The sequence below is a fragment of the Papio anubis genome, chromosome 8 (assembly GCF_008728515.1).
Source record: "Papio anubis isolate 15944 chromosome 8, Panubis1.0, whole genome shotgun sequence".
Classification (NCBI taxonomy): domain Eukaryota; kingdom Metazoa; phylum Chordata; class Mammalia; order Primates; family Cercopithecidae; genus Papio; species Papio anubis.
Window position 1 is genome coordinate 55,560,777 of NC_044983.1, and position 21,953 is coordinate 55,582,729.

Here is a 21,953-nt window from a genome sequence, read left to right on the forward strand (position 1 = left end):
AAGCCTGATAATTTTTTTTTTTTTTTTTTTTTTTGAGACAGTCTCATTCTGTTGCCCAGGCTGGAATGCAGTGGCGTGATCTAGGCTCACTTCAACCTCTGCCTCCCAGGTTCAAGTGATTCTCCTGCCTCAGCCTCCTGAGTAGCTGGGATTACAGGCACATGCCACCACGCCCAGCTAATTTTTGTATTTATAGCAAAGATGGGGTTTCATCATGTTGGTCAGGCTGGTCTAGAATTCCTAACCTCGTGATCTGCCCTCCTCGGCCTCCCAAAGTGCTGGGATTACAGGCATGAACCACCGCACCCAGTTAAGGCTGATAATTTTCTTCATAGAATCATAAATAAAGCAAGGATGTCTGCTTTTACCACTTCTACTTAACATTATAATTGAGGTCCTAACCATTTCACTAAGGTAGTACAAAGAAAGAAAAGGCAAAATATTTTGAAAAGGAAAACGTGAAACCATATTTATAGGCATACTCACAAAATTGGCAAGATTTTAGAAATTTATTTTAAGAAGCTGATATCTTAACTGAGTTTATGAAGTTTGCAAGATACAGGATCAATAGACAGCAATCAATTATATTTTTATATACTGCTAACAACTTGACATTGAAATAAAATACTGATAAAATTTACAATAGCTAAAAAAACCCATAAAACATGCACAGATAAATTTAAGAAAAATGTGTAATATCTGTACACTGAAACCTACAAAAGAGAGATGTTAAAAAATATTTGTGTATGTGGAAGGATATACTTTGACCCCTACCTCACATCAAATGCAAAAATTCACTCAACGTGTAAAATAGACTTTATTGGGAAAGTAACACATAAATATTACATAATTTTATATTAGGGACTTGAGCTTCCTAGAATTTTGGTATCTTTGGGAGGTCCTGGATCCATTTCCCCATGAATTCCAAGGGACAACTGTATATCCTTACCTATCAAAAAAACTTCAAATAAATAAATGGAAAACTAAAAACTATAAATCTTCCATAATTAAAAATAGGAGAGAAGTCATTAGACCATCTGTTAGGCTAATATTTATTGTATATGACACAAAAACCATAAGCCATAGATAAATATTAATAAATTTGTATCAAAATCGAAAATGTTTGCTCATTATTAAGAAAATGAAAAGGCAAGCAAGAAACAGGGAGACTGAAATATATATTGTGTATATACAAAAAAAAGTGTATTCAGAATGTAGAAGGAACTCTTTATTCCCCTTTAAAGAAGACATGCAAATGACCAATAAGCATGTTGTAAAAAATGCTCAATATCACTAGTCATCAAGGAAATGGAAATTAAAAGTACAATGAGATGCATAAAGTATATTTTAAAATAATACATCATGATATGGTTTAGATCTTTCCAGGTAATCAGAGATGATTTGTCATTAAAAACTGCTCAAAAATAACAGAAAACTTTCAGTAGATAAATTAATCATTAATTTCATTTGTTAATTACTATACATGATAAAGGCAAGATAGGAATGACAAAACTGAGAAAGTAATTTCTTGTCTTAGCAAAGCTTGGCTGCACAAAAATTTTACCAAATATTATGTTTAACTAAAACAACAACAAAACATTGAGATTTTATTTCCTTTAAGACAAGAGCCAGATGAGTTTGATGAATTATTTTAAGATAGGAAATTAAATGAGGTTTCTTACTATAGTTCTTTTAAGATAGGAAATTAGATGAGGTTTCTTACCATTGTTCTTTTAAGATAGGGAGCTAGCTAAGAATGTTCAGTACTTTTGCTTTGGTTCAGCATTGTAGTGTTTACCAACTGGTCAGTGCATTTGGGAAAGAAAATTGCTAAGAGGCATGAGACAATTCTGCAGAATATTCGAGCATCTTCATAGAACCCCAACAGAATGCAAAGAAGTGACTACAATTTGTTAAAGCTAAATAGCCTGCGGTCTAATAAAATCCATTTTTTTGCTTGCATGCAAGGAATAAATTCAGAGAAAGATGAAATGTTTGTTAAACAAGAGGGAGAAGAAATTCAACTTTTGCTAAGCTTGGGTTCCCTCTGAAGGATTCTGAGGAGGGTCAAAGGAAAGGAAGAAAAGATTGGTTGCTGTTTTTAAGGAGGGAATTGAAGACACGGGGATTAACCAGAGATTGGCTGCTGTCTTGTGACCAGAGTGACTAAACAATTGGATATCTGCTATAATTAATGAAACGAGCAAAGCAGATCTGGGACTTCATTGGAGAGAAACCAGTAATCACTCAAAGTGGTGTCTTCATGGCATTTTACAACTGCAGCATGACCTTGGGAGATACAATGTTGTTAAATTTGCAGCTGACTTTATCTGTGTCTGTCTTCCCATCCTGATTAATGGCAGGGTTGCTTTTTGCTTTTTCCATCAAAGCCAATTTTCACTCTTCAGTCCTGGATAGTTTTTGACTCTTTCACAACTAAAGGAAAAATCAGTAAGATGGCCAAATACAAGATCACTTTACAAATTCAATTGTTTGTCTCAATTACACCAAGAATAAGTGGAAATAAAATTTAGGAAGGAAGATATAAATTAAATCTCAACCAAACAGGGAAAAAACAAAAATGTTGAAATTCTGTTTAATAACATAAAAGAATGTGTAAATAAATGATGTTAAAACATTATACTCTTGATCAGGATAACTTAATATTGAAAAGATATCAATTCCCACTACTCTCACAGAATTAATTATCAAGTTCAAGTCAATTTATACCAATATTTTGGGAAGAAACTTTAAAAATATTAACTTTAAATTTAATATGAAAAATATCCACAATTATTTAGGGCAATATTTTAAAAAGTAAATGTAAACTAGAGTAAAGCACACTACTATGGTATATAGGCCTATGATCAATCATAGCAATGAAATAATTTATAGACAGATAAGTAAGCCAGTAGTCACAGAACAGGAGAAAAAGCCCAGATGCAGACTTATCTATTCATGGAAACTTAGCAAATAAGGGAGGTGGCATTGCAAATTACAGGAGATTTGCACTGGGGATTGTTAAAAGAAAAACTTCAGTCAAATTTAATTTAAAGGAGTATAATTGAGCAATGAATGATTCATGAATTGGGTAGTCCCCAGAATCACAGCAGATTCAGAGAGACTCCAGCACAGCCACATGGTAGAAGAAGATTTATAGATTTAAAAAAGGGAAATGACATACAGAAATACGAAGTGAGGTACACCAACAACTGGATTGGTTACAGCTCAGTGTTTGCCTTATTTGAACATAGTTTGAACACTCGACAGTGTATGAGTGATTAAAGTATGGCTGCTGGGATTGGCCAAGACCCAGCACTGTTACAGGGGCACACTCCTAAGTTAGGTTCTCAGTCTTGTCTATGGATTAGGTTAGGTTGCAGTTTGTCCACTAGGACTCAAATATAAAGTATGGAGTCCTTCTCAGGCCATGTTTAGTTTGCGTTAACGATTCCCCACTTTTGGTCACTTCCTTAATTTTTACAGATGAACGAAAACTTTAGTTAATGATGCCACTATTACCATCATAAATGTACTTACTTGTTCTTGAAACCCACTGTGAAACAGAACAGTGAGTTTTGCAAAGATAGGAAAAAGGACTTCAGGAGAGGATACCTCCTTATGCTGGAATACCCTGTTTACAGGAGAAAAACAAAACCTATCTGTTCTAGGCTCTATGTGTTTTCTTAAAGTCTTAGTTTAATTATGTCACACTTAGCACAAGTGATTCCATATTGGTTTGGTTTGGATTGTTAGGGCCTACTGCATGAGCTCAGTCCAAAACAATGGCCTCCCATAACTTTGTTTAAAAAAAATATCCCTTTTTGGTCAGGTTCTCACTTAGGTAAGAGTGTGACCAAAACTTAGGGCCTTGGTTCCACTCTCAGTTTCCATCATTTTGAGTTTCCAGTCTCAGCATGTCATTCATAGGTTATGGTGTCCTCATGGTCACACATTTCTTTCACCTTTTGACATTCCAGTTGAAGAAAGACCATATGACATTCTAGAGATGGCTGCATGCAAACATTTAAAATCTTTGAGAGAATACAGCACACCAGGGAGACTATTATTATGACTTTCAGGACGATAATACCAAGAGTTTGGAGTATGCTCCCTACCCAGGGTCCCCATAAGCCAAACCACCTAAAATCAAATAGATCAAAGAAGGAGCTAGATAAAGAGTCTACTCACTTAACTGAGTGGTCTTTTTGTTAATCCCCTGCAACTAAATCTCAATAATACCCAATGTATTTTTCCATAGGCCACAAGTGCCAGCAGCTGCACAGATACTTCACAGATAGTAGAACTGTTTAGCCAGTTCTACTATTTAGCATAACTTTCACAAGAGAATTTAAAGTCTGTTGTGTAACCATAGCATTTTCAGTGGAATCTGTTACAGGGCCTATCATGAGGGATACATTTCTAACATTACTTCTTTTACTTCAAGCCACGGAAAAAGGACTTGAAAAATGATGCCTTATAGAAGAGTGAAGGTCTCTTGGCAATGTTATTTTTAACTCAAGATGTGGGTTAACAGGAATGAACCAATGTTTTGTTTCTGACTGATTATGAGGCAACATATGTACCATTAAAGTTTAACATCTGCATTGGACCTTCATTTTTTATCTAAGAAAGTATAAGTTTATCCATGTATAAGACTGGCTGCAAAGTCCTTCACAAACAAAAGTATATCCCATAAGTGCACTTAACAGTCCCCTTTTCACTTCTATTGTTCATACAGGCATAAGCAAGGGGGAAAAATTCAAAGATAAGTCTCATGATAGTAGAGAAGCCTTAATTCATGATCTTGGGGAAAGCTGTTCACATCAAGGATGCCATCTTCTTCTGGGGATAAATTTCCCTGAATAGTTTTACCTTAGTGATTCCAATGGGTATACAGTTCCAAGAGTGTGGAGGGACCCTTCTCAGTTGTGAGATTATGAACCCAATGTTCAAAGTCCCTATGTTTTGCTGTAGTGTGGATTACAAGGACAATCTCTCTCTGATGTTCTCAGAAGATCCCATCTTCAGGTTTTACATTGTGAAGGGGTTGTTGTCCTCAGTGAAACATAAAATGTTCTCTTTACCTGGTGAAAATACACTGTAGCATAATAATCTACTATCATAGCATCAGCCGTTTTGCATGGGAAAGTTTTTATACAACCAGAAAACATGCATTGAAAATGAAAATTGAATGAAATTCTTTTACAAATGTTTAAATGGCCCATTAGGTAGCCAAATGTACCTGAAGGTTTGATCATCTTCCCAGGAATATGGATTTAACAAACCTAACATTGGTTATAAACTATTTTAGCAATTTATAAGTCACCACACCACACAATATATATTTAATTTGGATTATTTTATCTTTTCTATGAGAAGTCATGGAATGCAGAACCTTTAATAACAAGAGTTTTAAGGACTTAGGAAGGACCAGGTAGCTGTCCTGGTTCTTCATGAGTCCATGCTTAACATTGGACTTATGTCTTCTTCAATATCAGTTGTTTCTCCAATTTAGGTGCATAGCAGTAATAACTGATGGGTTATCATAGGTAACTTGACTTAGGCCATGGAGTTTATTCAAATTGTATATCTAAACGATTTTAGTATTGCCTGATTTAGCAAGAAAATCTGGCAAAGTATTGTGTTGGTACTTAATTTTTTGTTCTATTTGGATTAGCAGTTTTATAAACCACTCAGTCTTTTTATTGAAGTTTCAGGAATTTTTACTTAGTCCAAATAATATGAATTTAAAGTTATTAGAAACCTATACTCAAGAGTGCTTTTTTAGGGTCCTTTCTATCCTTTCATAAGCCTCCTAAAAGATACTATATTCTAGGATTTTGTGTGCTTGTGAAGTTTTCAGAAACTGCATCAACATTATGTGATTAACTGGAAATGACTTTAAACAGTCATAGTTAGAGACACAATTGACAAGGAAATCTGGTTATTTTTGTGGTCCACAATAACTTAACATAATAACTTTAATTATAACTGATAGCATATATTCAGGTAATAGAATTTTAGAAATCCCATACAATTTTGGAACATATATTAATATTATTCACTAAATCATAACCTGAAGAAAATTAAACATTATTTCTCTTTTGACAATCCTATGTAACTAAACATGTTAAATAATCCTGTTTACCTCTCTTTCGGATGCTCCAGGTGTCTTCTGTAGCATACAAAATTTAGGGGTTCAAAAAGACAATTTTGAAGCTGAAATTTGATTTTGGGAAGCCTATCAAATATGTTAAAAGTTTAAAACACGATATTATGCTTAACCAGTTTGACCATGAGGTGAGATTCTTATAAACCTTTTATAACCCTTTAAAAATGTTTGTTAAAGAGAAGATCAGTGCCTTAAGAAAGCCTTGTTGTGCTTTGATTCCATTGTTCAATTTATGGAAAAACCAAATAATACCGTTTTGAGTTTAGTCAATATGTTCATACACAGAATTTCTTTTACAAGATTAATTTTTACAAACCTTCCACAACTTGCTCAAATTTTTACTCTATCTTACTTAATTTAAAACAATTCTGTAACTGTTTATACTAGGCAAAAATTTACATTCCCATGCCTTCTTATAATCTTTTACTAATAACATATTTTACTTTCCTTACACACCTTGCACGTAAATCTATTTTCAGTGGTCTCAGTTGTATGTTATAATGGTAACTTTTAGCAACTTTTAATTTTGGTACATAAATTTCCTTTCAGGAATCCTTTCTTGACTTACACAGACCGTGTACAACATGCTTCGATTTTCTGACTTGTCCTAAACAACCCTCTTTTTAAACAACAGGTATTTTACTTTAGGACAAGAATTTAACATACAAGATCCTTTTTTATACAACATTTCTTTTTCTTATAAACTTCTTTGCACAGCGAAGGTTTATCTAGAATCTAATGTCTCCAGTACATTGGACAATTTTTTAACAGTCAAAGCACTTTATAACCTTAAAACATTTAGCAAACCTAATATCTGGACTGCATAATTTAGACCAAATGTTTACATTTTTAAAGATATTTCTATTTTACCAATAATATTTAAAACCTTGTTTATTTCCAAAAGATTATTTTAGTCACATGAACCAAAAGGCATTATAGTTTTTACTTTTCTGACAAAATATTTGATTTAAGCACTTATTTTTCTTTAAGCCAATTAAATAGAACTCTTTCATATCATACACACAACACATATACATATATAACTATGCAGACAGAAGAAGATCTGGTAGTTCTAAGTTTTTTCATTTATCAGTTTCTAAGTTTCTTAATTGGATTATGACTTTAGAGTGGAGTCCTTGGAAGAAATGGCTAGGAAAACATGCAGTTTCTAGAACCTATCAAGCAGTAACATTTGGAAGGCAAAACAGATTTTGAAAAGGATCTGTCCACTTTTAATTCTTGGAGTTCCATGAGGAAAACAGTGTGTGTGTGTGTGTGTGTGTGTGTGTGTGTGTGTGTGTGTGTGTATGTTTGTGTGGTCTTGTTTTTGTTTGTTTGTTTTTTGAAAATGGGTTAGTGGTGCCTTCTCTGTTTTTCCAAGAAATCCCAGGATATCTAAAGTTATCTTAGGGCCTCTCATGTGTGCATTGAGTGGCAAGACAAAATGGAGAAAAATAATTCAGTCAACTGAGAAGAAAAAAATCTTTTTGGCAGGAAAAACAAATTCAAGAAGTAAAAAACCATAAAGCCTTTTAAATATATCTATAGCTTGGATATCCACTCCTAATTAAGCTGACTTTTAACTATAGTGCTATTTTAAAAATCCTTTTGTTACCTGACTTTAGCCACACCAAGCAGCCAATATTTCTGGCTTTTGAACTTTACCAAAGATAACCTCCCAGGTGCTCAGACAAAGGAAAGTTCAAGACGGCTGGTGGAGGGGAAGAGAATCAACAAATGGTAAAAGTCACATAGATATCAAACCAGAAAGGACTCATTCGCTAAGCTGAGACTCAACCCTGGGCCACCACTGTGAAAGGACAAAACCTTAGCTCCTGAACTACAGCACTTGGCAGTCTCCATTGCCCTTCCCAGAAGGAGTCTAGAGTAGTCAATTCTGAACTTGCAAAGGCTTTTAACTCTCAAGATAATTTTTAGAGCTAACTATGACATGAACCCTAAAATTTCTTTTCTCTGGAAAGTGGAGTCCAAGAGAAAGTACTGCCACATGGTTACAAGGTCAAGCTCCCAAGGACATAAAACAAGATGGAGTTCTCTTACAGTTGTTGTTTAATCCACTTCAGTGTGTTGTTCATTTGGAACATTCCATTCTAAGTTATCTTCAGTGAGATTTCATCATTTCTGTAAGAACTTGCGGCCTCTGGGGCCTAATGTATAAGCCATAGAGAACTCAGTTTTTCAGAAACTAAGGATCTCATTTTTACTAAGATATTGGCTTCAATTTCAGGTTCCCCTGATGAACTTAGCCAATGATTTTTCCTACCAAAGTGCAAGAAAAATGAAACAAACGGGTAGAACACAAAAATCCCTGTGAATTTCCAGAAGTCAAATTTTACAACATTTGCAATATCACCATTTACTACCAGTTTCTTTCTGACCCAGTCAGATGTAAGAGGCCTCTCACTGGATCCAAGCTAGTTAATTACCAGATCAAATCCCATCCTGGACCCAGTCCAGTTTCTGTAGTGACTTCCAAACCCAGTTTGGAACAGAAACTTGCTCAAAGAAACTCAGAAACACAAATCTATGGAGCTCTGAAATCCAAGAGAAAACTTACCATGAGTGTCAGTTGCTCTGGGAAATAAAAGGACACAAGAGGGTGCAGCGGGTACCTTTCTTTTTCACTCAGATCTCCTGGGGGTCATTAGGTCTACTTCAGATCCCACTTCGAACATCATCTGTTAAAGGAAAAACTTCAGCCGAGTTAATTTTATTGGAGCTTAACTGAGCAATGAATGGTTTGTGAATCAGCCAGCCCCCAGAATCACAGCAGATTTAGAGAGACTCCAGCACAGCCATGTGGTAGAAGCAGATTTATAGACCAAAAAAAAAAAGAAAGAAATGACATACAGAGATCCAAAGTGAGGTACAGAAACAAGTGGACTGGTTACAGCTCAGTGTTTGCCTTATTTGAGCACAATTTGAACACTCGACAGTCTATGAGTTGTTGAAGTATGGCTGCTGGCATTGGCCAAGACCCAGTCACTGTTAGAGGGTTATGTTCCCAAATTAGGTTGTCAATCTTGTCTACCTATTAAATTTGGTTGCAATTTCTCCACAAGTACTCAAACATAAAAGTAAGGAGTCCTTTTCTGGTTATATTTAATTTGCTTTAACAGGATAATGGGTTATTTAACAACAGTTGCAGAGGAAAGTGGTTCACTATGTAAAGAAAAGTAAAATTGGATCCCTCCCTCACAGCATATGCAAATAAAACTCCCAACTCTATCAGATACTTAGAATTGACAGGGCTATAAATTTAAGAGAAGAAATGTAGAATTTTCTTGTCTCTTCAAAATAAAGAAGAATTTACTTTTTAATAGGGGAAATACAAACATAAGCCAATCAAAATTAAACATTTTCTTCATAAACCATTGACAGGGTTCAGAACATTCTACCCTAAAATATGTCATCTCAGCATATGAAATATTTTAAGCTGAACAAATTTGAGAAATAGCAGATAAATAAAGGACTCTCTGACTGTGCCCTGGACAAGGCCATAGATGCTTTATGTGAGAGGTGCCCTCCATAGACTCAGAGGAAAGGAGACTATCTTCAAAACAGAGAGACTCTGAGAGGAAGTTGAATGAACAGGTCCTACCAAGCTTCCCCCAGTTTATACCTAGCTAATACCCTTTCATCCTATCCTTTCCAGTCTTCATCAACTCTAGTCTAAAAACATACCGGGTTAACTGTTTCTTCAGGTTTTCATTTGTTTGTGAAGGCTCCTGTGACACATAAAACATATTAAATAAATGTGTATGTTTTCTCTTATTAATCTGTTTTTGTTACAGAGATATTATTCCTTTTCTACACCACAAACAGAGGAAACAGGTGAGAGAAGTTATTTACTTCATTGAAAGACTTCAAATAGTATATAGAATAAATAATGTTGATATAGATACATATTTATTTTATATAATACACACTTACAATATAAAATTTAAAACTGTAATGAAATACTATTTAAAACTGGAATTAGTTGCATTTCTCATTGTCAAATTTGTATGATATTTTTGCACATTTCAAAATATTTGAACATTTTCCTCTGGGAATAGGGAACAACCTCACATACACTCATGGGTGATACAAACTGTTTTGTATCTGACAATCTGTTGAAAAAGTGTAGGTCTTATGAAATAAAAGATAGATATTTATCAAAAATCATGAGATCAAAAATTAGGTAATAGAAAATTGAAGAGTATAACTTAAGATAACAAAACATGATAATGCTTCTGCTGCTTCTGAGATTAAAATGGTAAACAGAAAGGAGTAATAAATATTCTAGCCAGTCTTGACTAAGAATTCCTAGCATTATACTGTTATTATGACAATATCACGTCTATAAATTTGAAACTTCTATAGGTGTATTTTCTATTTTCTTACATTCTTAGAAGCTAGTGACTCCATTATTATTGAGAAATAAATACTGGGAAGCAATTATGTATAGAAATCATAAGCAGGGTCTATATAAGACTTAACCTTAGCTTTGTAACATGGAATGTGTCATTTCATTAATTTCTGTTTCACAGGAGACAATTATTACAATTATTTCAAGAAGAAAAAGCAAATCAAATGTTTAAACATTTTGCAACTTTCAGCTTCATTGGAAAGGATGCTTTTGTCTTTTGTCATGCTGTTGTTAGCTTAAAGCATCCTGTGTCTTCCAACAGAAATCTTGACAGATGATATTTTTTTCTTTTACTTCTACTTCAATTGTTAATAGCATATTTACAATCCTTCAATCAAGAGGCAAAGAGAAAAAGATTAGAAAAATTTTCTATCTGTCAACAGAACTTTGTACCATAATGAAACATCTACTCATTAAATATAGAGAACTTCATGGCATCAATAATAAGTGTTATAAGGGGCACAAAGGTATTATTAATTCTAAAGGAATTCAGGACTGGAAAAACAATAAGTCATTTTGACAGTTGCTATGAAGACCATTACCAAATGCTATGTTTACTTGACTAGGCTCAATTTATAAAACAAGACCTACAAAAAAAGAATCTGCAGTTTAATCAATTGAGATGTGCTATTATAAACAACTGCTAATGGACTGAAGCTTTGCATCCCTTTTTAATGATGGAATTGCGATTGCATTGTTAAAAATTAGGGTAATTACTAGTGTGGGCAGTTTATGTCCATTTTAAAGAGAACCTTAAATCAATGAAATAAAACTGTGGAACAGATTTAATGTGACCATAAATGTTTCTTTTTTAAGTTAAATTAAGCTAAAGATGCCAGTCTATTTAAACAAAGTATGTGATTACCTTTCCAGGGAGAATTCACAAAGGTATTTGTTTATCATGCAAATTAAGGAACAATAGTGAATTTAAATTCCCAACTATATCATTGATTAAATCTCTCTGTATATTCCATGTCAAAATTCAGTTCAAAGTCCTGGGAAGCAATATTTTATCTTTCTTTGCATTTTGTTTAGTTTAAAAGGAAAATAGTTGGAATATCTGATGATCCAAAGAATCTAAGAGGTTAGATGATGGATTTCGCTATAGTATAGGGAGTGATATATACGCTTTGAAATTCTCTATTTGAATTTGATCAACACACATGAGAAGTAGGTTTTAGTGACATCATTAGCTTTTTTAAAATGTGAACTATTTATTCTTGCATTTATTCTACTAATATATGTTTAATGTAAGTCATTCCTTTGTATGGACTTTTGTAGGCAATAAAAGACAAAGATTTCACAGAAAAACATATACTTGATTTGTGGTTTTATGAATTAACTTAGGAAGCACTTTATAACATGTATATGCATTCTCCTTTTGTATATGTGTGTGTGTATGTATAAATTTATATATGTGTGTGTTTATGTATGTAAATGTAGCTATATATGTATGTGTATATGAGCATGTGTGCCTGAATGGTTGTGTTTATGTGTTAAAATAATTCACTGGTAGGGCATTAGCCTGAAGTGGCTCCAGTGCTGTGGGTTCCTATACGAGCAAACAGAAACTCAACTCAATGTAAATGGTAAAACAAAACCTAAGCTTAGCCAATCAGAAACTGCCAACTAACATCTAACCAGGGACTTCCCACTGGAATGATCCAAGTAAGGCTACTGCTTCACTTCAACCAATCACATGTTTTCTTTACCTTACGTGTGTGCCCTATAAAACTCTTCTGTTGTACTCCACAGTGGAGGCCTCAACCACTTGCATCTCAAGCAGTTTGATTCATGAATCACTATCTGCTCAAATAAAGTCTCTAATATGTTAATGTGCTTTGATTTATCTTTTAACAATTTGCACGTGTCTGAGAGTACCTGTGTTGTACACATGTGTCTGTGCATATGGTAAGTGTGCAATGCACAGAATCACACCCAAAGTTAGAGTAAAAACAGTTTCACCAAAGTAGGGAGATCAGTATGAAAGGATAGATGCATCTTTTGGTGATTTTATAGTGTGAACTTACCAAGTATTTGGTTTTTCCTATTTTACGGTGATATCAATAACCAATCAGAAAAATGGTGGGGGAGGGGGAGATCAGACAGGATTCTGGAAAGACAGTAAATGTTGTGGGAGCATAATTATTGGGTCTTGTGAATTTAAACACACACACACAAGCACACACATACACACACACACCTGAAAGGTAATGTGTAGCAAATTAAATGTCCTTGGATGACATTTTAAACCAAACTAAAGAAATGGTCAGGAATTTCCAATAACCCAAACTATAAAGGATGGAGTCAAACTACCAACAATCACAAGAGCTGTATGGAATAGGTTCTGTGAAGAAGAAAACAGAAAATGATTAAGAAACCCAGATAATTTCACCACAAAATATGTCACCCTGATACGCTGATTATTTTAAATTAAAGGCCCGCGAAGATCAGCAGATGCTCTAAGAGGCTTTTCTTTGATATTCCCTAATCTACCTTAAAACTAGATCCACCAAAGAGAACACCATTGCCTTTCATTTCCTCCCTGAAATGTTGCTATCACGGAAAAGAAGAGGGAGGAATACCACCACATCTGGATGGACTTATTCACAAGATCATATTTGTCTCTTGGGCTTATTCAGATTCCAAAGAGCATCATTTATAAGTTAATTTCTATCTCCTGGGTGCATTCATTTTCCCTAATAATTACTTTACTACCCCTTCCATTTTCCCTCTCCTCCTTCTCCTATGAAGAAAAGTATAAGCATCTATCTGTACACCATTGAATTATTGAGTAATCACTCTCCTATGATTTCCCATCATGCATATTAAAATTAATTTGTATGCGTTTCTCTCCATTAATCTATCCATTGTCAGTACATTTTCAGTGAAATTTCACAGGGTGAAGGGATGCTCTCTCTCTGTGCCCCTACAGTTCTGGCACTGTAAGCAGGATAAACTGGAATCACCCTTGTCTTCTGGAAGCCACAGTCAAGGGAACCCAGGACCTGAAAAGCATCAAAAAGAATAAGAATTTACCAGTCAGACCCCCGGATGTCTATCTATGGAATTCAGCCTAGGGAGCAGTAAAAATTATTACTTATCTCTTTATCCTTTCTAAATTTAAGATTAATGGGAGAAAAGCATTTGTATGGCTAGTCTTGAATGTAGCAACTCTGGTGTACTTTTTGGTATGAATATTCATATTGTCTGATTCATTTTCCTCCCAGAACTAGTCTTTCTTTCTCCTTTGTCCCCTGTCTTCTTGTGTCATGTGTTATTGGTTGTACTACAAGATAGAACATGGGTCTAAAGCTCCTATAAACCCATTGTTTGAGCTGGTGCTCACAGACTGGTGAGTTTTAGGGTTCTTGTCAGAGTGGTGTTAGTTTAGACAAACTGCTGTGGGCCCCTGAAATTAAAAATGGATAAGGTTTCCCTTTTGTCTTGTTTTATGTCCTTGAGAGCTTGGCTTGTGACCAAGTGGGAGTACTCTCTCTTGGCCCCTGTGATTTAGGGGGCATTATTTTTTTTTTTTTTTTTTTTTATCACCTCTTTCGGAGACGGAGTCTCGTTCTGTCGCCCAGGCTGGAGTGCAGTGGCCAGATCTCAGCTCACTGCAAGCTCCGCCTCCTGGGTTCACGCCATTCTCCCGCCTCAGCCTCCCAAGTAGCTGGGACCACAGGCGCCCGCCACCTCGCCCAGCTAATTTTTTGTATTTTTTTTAGTAGAGACGGGGTTTCACCGTGTTAGCCAGCATGGTCTCGATCTCCTGACCTCGTGATCCGCCCATCTCGGCCTCCCAAAGTGCTGGGATTACAGGCTTGAGCCACCGCGCCCGGCCTAGGGGGCATTATTTTCCAGGAATGTCAGGTGGCCAGTCTGAAAAGATTGGACACTCAAGACACCTAAAATATTAAGCAGCATACTCTCTGCCTGAATATGACAAGCACTCAGAAAAAGTTCTCTTGTTATAGTAGGTAGGTAGTCAGGCATGAGCCAGGCAGGAGAGGGCTCCAGTCTCCACCAGGAATGTCAGGCGACCATCAGGTGATGGTTCAGAAATTATCACATTTCCTCTCTAAAAATGATCATTGGTTGCCGGTGCCAGGGAGAGGCAATTTCTCAAATAGATAATAACACTTGAAATTGGTAACCAGCTTCCAGTAAAATCTCAGGAATTGAGCGGGCAGTCTTGAGCATGTTCATTAAGAGGCAAAATGGCAGAGTATCATTTTCAGGGGGCATTCCATTGGAAAAGAGAAGAAGGCCTCAGGTGGGCATGCGTACAACTTGCTAAACACACTGCGCTTGCTCGCCTCCTAAGTGTAAGCAGCACATCACACATGCAGGCAGCTCACCCTTAGGGAAGAATGAAGGGAAAGGGGTGCAAGACTCTGGAAATGGGCCTGAAGTTCTAGGATCAAGGTTAAACAGGACACTTGTCCTTCAAGTTGCCTGCTTGGATTTCTTCCAAGTGTACTTTCCTTCTCCAAGGCTTTTTAATAAACTTCCACTCCTGCTCTGAAACTTGTCTTGGTCTCTTTTTTCTGTCTTATACCCCTCAGTCAAATTCTTTCTTCTGAGGAAGGGAATTGACATTGCTGCAGACCCGTATGACTTCATTGCCAGTAACCTGGATATTTGCCAGTCTTAACAAGAAGTCCTGTCCATAAGAAGCTTTTGTTGTCCCAATCTTTGTTATCTGGTTAGTGCAGGAAAAGTACAGTCCCAGGAAGGCCTACTCCTTGTCAGGAAGTCTGTACTGGTGGCATCTCAGAAATTTGTGGGATACTGAAGACACTGCATATACTCCACTGTGGAAACAAGAGGCATTTTGCTTTCTTAGCCTATTTCTGGGAGTAACATTTTGGATATCACAGGGGCTTCCTCCTCTATGTCCTCTCCAGGAATGCCTCTTGATTATATGGTTTAAAACTATCCTGGTCTTCCCTGAATAGGTTTAATGGATTGAGTCACTATTGGAATAAGTACACCATTAGAATTTTTTAATCATCAATGGTAAGATGATAGAATGTTTTTGACTTAGAAAGGCTTCAATCTTTCAAAAAAATATCTTAGAGAGCTCTTATTCTAAGCAGTTGACTTATTTGTACAGTAAAATCAAATTAAAAGACACATAATAGTATCATGCCTAGCCTTAGCTATTCTTTTGACAGAATTAAAGAGCAGAAATCTGACCTAGAGCAAGTTAAAATCCACCCTCACCCTGGTTTAAGTCCTCCTCTCACTGATATCTTCCTTTTCCTCAACTCTGATCCTCCAGAGATCTTTTGGATTTCTGAGCTCCTAGTCTAATCCCCTTTCCAAAATCCAGCCCCAGTTCCTCAATAAACTTCCTTAACAACCCCTAAAACTACTGCACATCCCATTTCTTCAGAAAATCATTTAGAGAACCAGCTGCCATCTTTGTGAGGTTTACGGAAAGCACTCAGTCCTGATCTAAAGGTCTATGGCACATAAGTTGGTGTGTAAAAGCTGACAGATAAGAACTCAGCCCTTCAGAGAGTCAGGGAGAGTGCGGTCGGTCTTGGTTCCCTGTGCCTTCTGATATCTCTTACTTCCTGGGGCTGTGGGAACAAATTCCATCAGCTCCAGACCTCCCTACACAGTGCCCTCAATCATGTATCCAGGATCCTCCCCACAAAAACTCACATCGCCTGCACAGTAGCAGATCTTACGAATTTATAAATCCCTTTTATTCCCACTTTCAGAAGATTCTGCTAAGTTTAGGGAACAGTTGGGGAGGTTAGCAGCCAGTCACAATCCTACTCATGGGAACGGTGACTGGCTACTAAGAGGTGTACTTTCTATCTGTGATTATAATGCTGTTATTAGACAGGCCAGGAGGCCTCCACGAGAAAACTCTACCCACAGAGGGAACAGGTGGCCAGAACCTCTTCCTGGTCCCCCTACAGATGACCCAGAAATGGCTCAGCTTAATGCTAATATTCAGGTTCTAATAGGGGCAATATCAGGGGCCAGTTCTTAAGGTAAATTGGTCTAAGGTTGAATTATACACCCAGAAGGAGGGAGAGCACCCTAAATCTTTTGTTGAGTGATTTACACAAGCTTTTCAGAAGCATACTGCATTAAATCCTGAAGCATCAGAGCATAGAACTCTTCACAACCTTGGTCAGAAATCTACTTCCTGATTTAAAAAAGGCAACTCCAGAACAGTGTAATTGGCTGGGCTGGTCAGCCTCTAAGTGTTATAATGAAAGCAACTACACAGTTCTTTGAAAATGACTTGCAGGAAAACATGAGAACAAAAAGAGTTAAAATATATGGTTTTTGCTTTGCAGGTTAAGTCTCTACAAAGACAAAAGCAGGCCTCGGTAAAAAGAACAAAGTGTTCCCATTTTTCACGTCAATTATAGAACACTCCACCTTATGTTTGCGAATGTGATAGAAAATCAGGGCACTGGAAAAATCATTGTCCTACACTTAAAGGAAAGGAAAACTAGAAAAAAAAAAAACCCTCCTTAAAACTCAGCATGCTGAGAAAGTTCATTTTTTCCCTCCTGTAGGACAATACTCCATTGATTGAGGGGGTCAGCTGATCTTCAGTCACACCCCAGAGCCCACCATTAAACTTAGAGGATTTGGAACTGGGTTTTTAAGTTGATACTGGTCAACTTTCTCTACTATTTGATCAAGAGGAAATATCTCTGCCTGTCACTTCTGATTCTATTAATGCTGTTGGAGTCTCTGGGTAACCTATTTTATTGCCTATATCTAAGGCCACCTCAATATCCTTAGGCTGTCTTAACACCACCATACCTTTCTAGTATCTTACTCTTCACCAGCAAACCTTTTAGGTAGATACTTGTTATGTAAATGTAACGGCATCCTGTAATGTAATAAGGAAGGTGTTTTTATTTATCTGTTCTCAGACCAAACTTCAAACTTTACTTTTCCTAATGGAGACACATCTTAATCTAAATTCCTCTGAGAATACAACATTACAAGATGTCCTAGCTAGTCTGTGGGTTTCACATACAAATGAAGTTGGACTGCTACTGGGTGCAAGCCTAAACACATTTACTGGAAAGGAACAAATCTTTTCCTTCAGGAGCCTAGTACCTCCTTTCGGGAGATGCAGAGTAAGGAATTGAATCTATAATAGGCTGCTTTTTACAGTAGTGAGTGCTTATGTTTACTACCTCTCCATGTAACACCCCACCCAATTTTACCAGGCAAGAAAGAAAGAAAAAAAATTGATTCATACAGCAGTCAAATCTATCAATTTGTACAAGATCTAAGAGCCACAATCTCCTTCTGTGCCTAATTCTTTTCCCACCCTCACCTCAATTCCTGCTGATGCAGCTTGGTTTACAGTAAACCAAGGAGATAATTAAAATGGACTCACATACCTTAGGGATATTGTGAGTATTTTCTCAAATCCTTAAAGTCAATTTAGACTTTATATCCTTTATCCAAAGATCTATCCTTTTTCAGTAGGTTGATCATTTTTTGCTCTCCAACGAGACTAACGGGGTATCCTTATTGACTCCATTCTCCTAAAAACGCCAGCTGAACAATGCCATAAAACATCCAGATCTAAACTTCAATGGGTGCAGACAATTGTTACCTACTTAGGATGAGGCACTAAAAAGCTGAACCCAAAATAGTTTTGTGCATCTCTCCTCCCAAAGTAATGAAACATATGCTTAGAAGTATCTGGCTATAGCAGTCAATGGGTTCTAATTTTGCTGTTCCTGTTTAATCATTATGTGCTCTTCCCCCAGGTATCATTCCAGAGCCCATTCCCTGGCCCTCAGATGCATTAAACTTCTTTAAAGCCTGAAAATTAGCATTGTTTACATACCCTGCTCTCAGTTTACCTAAGTTTGATAAAGCTTTTGCCATGAAAATAATGAGATTGCTCTTCTAGGGTAGGCTTTTGATTCTCAGATCTGTCCTGTAGCATATTTTTCACACCAATTGGACCCTGTAGCAGAAGACATGTCCCATGCCTGCATGCAGTAGCAGCAGCAGTTGCCCTGGTTGACAAAGCCAGCACTGTTACCTTAGGTTCTCCTATTCATCTCATGTTCCCTATGCTGTGTCCATTATCTTGCAAGTTTGTAAGATGTAACACCTCTTTATGTGATAGTGGAACACCTATGAGCAAGCCATGTTAATCAATCTCTCCGTAATCTTACATTATTGTGATATATTTTATTTTATTTTATTTTATTTTATTTTTATTTACTTTTTAGAGATGAGGTCTCACTCTGTCCCACAGGCAGGAGTGCATTGTTGTGATCATAGCTCGCTGCAGCTTCAAACTCTTGGCCTCAAGCAATCCTCCCTCCTTTTACTCTCCTGAGTAGCTGGCACTACACCATTGTGACGCTTAAAATCCAGCTACCCTCCTACTTCTCTCTGCTGATGAAGACCTTCACTTCATTCCATAAGATTGCCTTGAAGCTATAGAAATGGCTTTGAAGCCATGAGAGGATCTCACAGACATCTCTTTAAACAACCCAGACACTTCTTTATGACAACTCTTGCAAATGAAATTTAAAGGCAAACATAATAACTGGCCTTGATATAGTTTCTCCACATGAAACTCTTGAGGCACGTTCTCTGCCCCCGATAATGTCAGCACAAGCTGCTAAGATTGTGGTTCTCACTAGAGCTTGCACTTTGGCAAAAGGAAAACTGCCACTATTTATACTGACTCCAAATATGCCTTTGAAGTCTGCCAATTAGTTGGCACAGTTTGGAAATCCCATGGGTTGTTAACTTCTGCTGAGATCCCTATTTCCAATGGGCACATAATTAATGCACTATTGCAGGCTATTCACCTTCCTACTAAGATTGCTATTGTTCATTGCCTGGCCCACGCTAAGAAAACTGTTACTATATGCCTAGAAAGTGATAGGGCAGACAGTACTGCTAACTATGTGGCCAAAACCGACCACCTCCCATCTTTTCTCACCCAATTTATTAATCTGTCTTTATTCCTCACTGATGTTATTGGTCATCAGATTAAAGCCCCACAATCTGAAAAAAAAAAAAAATAGATACAAAGGAGTGCCAAAAATTATTAGATGGATTGTACACTGGGCAAAATTGGCTTCCTTTTAACATTTGGCTTGCACTTATTTTCCATCAAATGGGACATATAGGCAGAGAAGGGATAATCAAGGAACCAAAAGATAACTGGTACTGCTCTGGGATCTACAATATTTATGACCAAATTATTTTCCAGAACATTGTTTGTAAATTCCACCTAATTTCTGAAGGAAACTAACTTACTTGAGACAGCCCTCCAAAGTCCACACTGTCGCTTGTGGTATTCCATATAGATTTGGTAGATTTACCTCCACTTTTAGTATTTTCCCACTGTTTGGTTATTGCCTGCATGTTTAGTGGATGGACTGAGTGCTACCCAATTAGCATTCAGTAGCTGATGCTACAATAGTGGTAAAGAAATAAGTACCTGAGATTATTTTGCATTTTGACATCCCTTTATGGATTGAGTCAGACCAAAGGACTCATTTTATAGCAGAAATAAACCACTTGCTTGCAAAAAATCTAGAGTACTCATTAACATTTCAATACCCCATAACATCCCCAATCCTCAGGGCAAGTGAAATATAGAAATCTATATCTAATATAAAAAGAACTTTGGGAAAAGTCTTATCAAGGTACTAGACTTACATGGTGAGAAGCATTATCTCTGGTCCTTATAAAATCTGGAATGCTCCAAATAGGAGACATGAATTAATCCATTTTGAAATAGTGTTTGGTCACTCCATACATACTGAGACCTCCAAACCTTCCATTCCTGGGTTGAAGGAACACTATGGGTATTTCAGTGAGCAATCTGATTCACGACTAGCTGTGTACAGGGACTAACTAGTATACTTGGGGCATATCAACAGGTAGAAAAAGCATGACCTCCACAATCAGACAAGCCTCACCATCCTTTTTGACCAAAAGATTGTGTGTACATGAAAGTTTTTAGAGTTCTCTTTCCCATCTTGCAAGATGGCGGGTGAAAAAGTTAAGAAGCCAGATACTAAAGAGAAGAAACCCGAAGTCAAGAAGGCTGATGCTGGTGGCAAGGTGAAAAAGGGTAACCTCAAGGCTAAGAAGCCCAAGAAGGGGAAGCCCCATTGCAGCCGCAACCCTGTCCTTGTCAGAGGAATTGGCAGGTATTCCCGATCTGCCATGTATTCCAGAAAGGCCATGTACAAGAGGAAGTACTCAGCCGCTAAATCCAAGGTTGAAAAGAAAAAGAAGGAGAAGGTTCTTGCAACTCTTACAACAAAACCAGTTGGTGGTGACAAGAACGGCGGTACCCGGGTGGTTAAACTTCGCAAAATGCCTAGATATTATCCTACTGAAGATGTACCTCGAAAGCTGTTGAGCCACGGCAAAAAACCCTTCAGTCAGCACGTGAGAAAACTGCGAGCCAGCATTACCCCTGGGACCATTCTGATCATCCTCACTGGATGCCACAGGGGCAAGAGGGTGGTTTTCCTGAAGCAGCTGGCTAGTGGCTTGTTACTTGTGACTGGACCTCTGGTCCTCAATCGAGTTCCTCTATGAAGAACACACCAGAAATTTGTCATTGCCACCTCAACCAAAATCGATATCAGCAATGTGAAAATCCCAAAACATCTTACTGATGCTTACTTCAAGAAGAAGAAGCTGCGGAAGCCCAGACACCAGGAAGGTGAGATCTTTGACACAGAAAAAGAGAAATACGAGATTACAGAGCAGCGCAAGATTGATCAGAAAGCTGTGGACTCACAGATTCTACCAAAAATCAAAGCTGTTCCTCAGCTCCAGGGCTACCTGCGATCTGTGTTTGCCCTGACGAATGGAATTTATCCTCACAAATTGGTGTTCTAAATGTCTTAAGAACCTCATTAAATAGCTAAGTACAAAAAAAAAAAAAGTTTTTAGAAAAAAACCCATGCTGTCACCTATCCGGGAAGGCCCTTATGAACTGCTAACCAACTACACCCCCATAAAAATAAAAGACAAATGCTCCTAGACTGATGTGAGCCATGCCAAACTATACTGGGACAATTGGAAATCTGTCCTATCAACCTGTCCTATTCTCCCTCTGATCTTCCACCATGGACCTTCTTTCAGTCTCTTACTCTTATCATATCACACTATACTGGGACAATGGGAAAACAATTCCTACAGGTGACCTTAAAGTAATGATTTCCAGAGCCAATCCCCAAACTCCTAAAGCAGAAGGTAACATGAGGTAGACTGCTATTTTCCCAAAATCACAGATGGAGAAAACTTACTTTCATCTAACCCCACCACCTTTTCTTTAAAAGCCTCTCT

The 21,953-nt window shown here is 37.1% G+C and overlaps 1 long non-coding RNA gene and 1 pseudogene across 3 annotated transcripts; one reads left to right on the forward strand and one right to left on the reverse strand.

The window, feature by feature from the left end:
• Positions 1 to 235: 235 nt before the first annotated feature.
• On the reverse strand, positions 236 to 14,064 carry LOC103886829. Of its 2 annotated transcripts, XR_004185823.1 has the most exons (5): positions 12,811 to 14,064; positions 12,638 to 12,720; positions 9,881 to 9,924; positions 3,541 to 8,874; positions 236 to 2,436 (listed from the first exon to the last, which is right to left on the reverse strand). It is a non-coding gene; the product is annotated as an uncharacterized LOC103886829 (long non-coding RNA). The 2 variants fall into 2 exon arrangements; XR_004185822.1 differs by having other exon boundaries at positions 236 to 8,874.
• Positions 14,065 to 20,618: 6,554 nt separating this feature from the next.
• LOC101009328 lies at positions 20,619 to 21,536 on the forward strand (annotated as a pseudogene). Its single transcript, XR_650652.3, has one exon. The product of XR_650652.3 is annotated as a 60S ribosomal protein L6 pseudogene (transcript).
• Positions 21,537 to 21,953: the final 417 nt, after the last annotated feature.